The following is a 2,966-nucleotide window of genomic DNA, read 5'->3' as shown; positions in this document are numbered from 1 at the left end:
TTTGAGTTTTACATAAATAAGCTTGGGTCACGAAAAAAATAGATACGATTAATTTATTTATTTAATTGTGTTGGATGAGGGTTGAGGGTTCAAACTATATAACTAATTTAATGCAACATGTTATAATCGTGAATATAATCTATGTAATATGTTTTACTTATTTAAACTTAATTATTATAGATAGTTATGTCATTTCAACATAAGCTTTGTCTATACTTAAGGGTGACAATTCGTGTTCGTGTTGTGTCGATGTAAATATATTATACTAAATAGGTAAACTCAAATCTAACCCATTTAATATTCGTATAAAAAATCTTCAATACTAACCCAACCCATTTATTTAATAGCTAAACGTGTTAATCATTTAATATTCGTATAAAAAATCTTCAATACTAACCCAACCCATTTATTTAACAACTAAACGTGTTAATCAGTTTAATGACTTATTTATTAAAACGAGAGCTTTAATATTTAATCAAATATTATATAATTGAAAAAAAATTATCATAATTAATTAAAATATTCATAATAAAAAAAATAAAATCATAGGCAGAAGAGAGAGAGAGTGTGTGTGTTTTAAGCGTGAGTATTATTAATATATATAGATTTATCCAATTTGAATATAATGATTATTTCCTTAATTTATGTTATCCCTTAATTGAACTAATGATTATTGAACAATTTCAACTAATGATTATTTCCTTAATTTATTTTTTAAATTTTCCCTTATTAATTTCCCTTCAATTCTCTTATCCAAACACAGTGTAAATAAATTTGATTAACATGAGAAGACTGCAGATTGTGGATATAGATACCAACATCTTAAAATGTAAACAATTTCCCTTTGCTGTTTGTCTGTCTGTAAAAATTAAAGTAATTGGGCTGAAGTTGATGCATACCAATCCCAACTATCAACATAATGACAATAGTAATCCAAGCCCTCCGAATGTTTAAATTGGGCTTTAGTTGGTGGGCTCAACCCAACTGAATACCGATTGTAAGGTTTCTTGAAATTCAAATACATATTCTGAAACAAAAACCGAGGGTTTGACCTAACCTGTACAAGCTCTCGTTTTTCAAAAGAGAGGTTGGGCGTTTGAGACTGGTGTGAGGCACGAATGTATGTTTGTTTAACACTTCAAATAAATAAATAAAATTATAGATGTGAGGGTTTCAGCCTAGTTGTAGATCATGAGTATTTACCTTCCTAATAATAATGTAATAGAAAGTAAAAAAAATATTCATATATACACACACGTGTGTGTATTTACATACATAAAAAAATGTAATCTTTGGAAGAAGTTTATAATTAAGAGCTTTGACATGAATTTGATGTCTTGATACATACGTATTATAGTGAAATTTGATGACTTATAGTCTAATCTTCTAAAATTTGCACCATATGCTGCTTATTATAGATTATGCAAGGCCACATCCAAACAATTATCATAACATTGATTTCACATCAACACAACATAAAGAAAGATTAGTAATTGAACATGGTGTTGGGATTTATATGCCCTGGCATAGCAAATTCCTGTTTGGATTAATTGACATATGTTCCTGACGTTTCTGAAATATTTATATTTTATACAATTGGTGAATTCAATGTATTATATTTCGATTCACTATGAAATTGATAGTGTCCATGTAATTACAAGAAATATTTATGTATATGTATGTGATGGCAATCAATGCATGATATATAAAGAGTAATTATAAATTGTTCATAGTCGGTAATTATGGATGGACTCATAATTAATTAAGACTTGAACTGGATCCGCGTTAGGTTGAGATATATTGCGAGAGCCGTCGTATGCAATTACTCCCTATCACCGTCATGGCATTTGACTCTTAAGCATGAGAAAAGTATAGACTCTTTTATTAATTAATAATTACTTTGATTTGTTCGGCAGATTCTTCGGGATTCTTAAACCGACACTTCGGGTAGTTATGTAATTAATAGTTAGAGGGTTATATTTTCAATATTTGCATCATTGCTACTTGTATTTATTTTGTATTGATTATGGTTGATCACAAAGTAAATTCGAAGGCCTTCGTATGATTTTAGACAAAATGATTTATTATATATTTATTTATTAAATTATTATTTTTGTCGAACATATGTTTTATTATGATCGAGCCAGAAATAATCAAAGGTACCAAAATAAATATATTAATTAAGTAGTCGGATTGATGGCATTATTTATCCGATAACTAATTATGCATAGAGGGGTCAAAGTGCAACATTGACTTAGAGGTTATTTATTATTTAATTGGAGTTCAATTAATTTCTTTTAGTGGAGTAGAAATTAATTTGTGAATTAATTTAATTGGGTCCATGGACCGGGCCAATCATTAATTCATTGTAGCCAATAAAATAATAAGCCCAATGGATTCTCACTCATAGCCCAACTTGATATTGGAATCATATTAGATTTGAGACATGTGAATTAGAGATTGAGAAGGATTAGTTGTTTCCTTTTCTTTACCTTTATGTTGCCTATAAATATACATGGTCTATGTATATTTTAGGGGTGATTTTGATGAGAAGAAAATAGGAATAACTTTTCTCTCTCTAGAAAATTAGGGTTTATGTTCTCATCTAATGGAGGCTCCCACAAGCCTAGTTTTCCAAAATCATTCATGGAGGCTTATGAGTGATTCCTAAAGGCAAGACCATTACCAAGAAGATGGAGATCCATGGAAAAAATGTCTAGCAAAAGGGATCTACAATAAGTGAGAACATTCACTTTAGAGGAGAGATCTGAGGTTTACTCAAACCTTGATGTAAGTATTCAATCTTTTAATTGAATGATACATCATATTTTATTTTTGCATAAAACTTGTCTCTATGTGATGAATCAAGATTTATGAATTTAAATCCCTCGAAAAGTTTTTAAAATTAGCACGTTTCCTAACAGTGGTATCAGAGCATGGTTTGATTCATTACTAGAGATCATGAT

The sequence above is a fragment of the Cornus florida genome, unplaced genomic scaffold (assembly GCF_030987335.1).
Source record: "Cornus florida cultivar Cherokee Brave unplaced genomic scaffold, ASM3098733v1 CherokeeBrave_3.0.0_Hap2_Chr05, whole genome shotgun sequence".
Lineage (NCBI taxonomy): Eukaryota > Viridiplantae > Streptophyta > Magnoliopsida > Cornales > Cornaceae > Cornus > Cornus florida.
The sequence above is the reverse complement of the archived record's forward strand: the minus strand, read 5'-3'. Positions refer to the sequence as shown.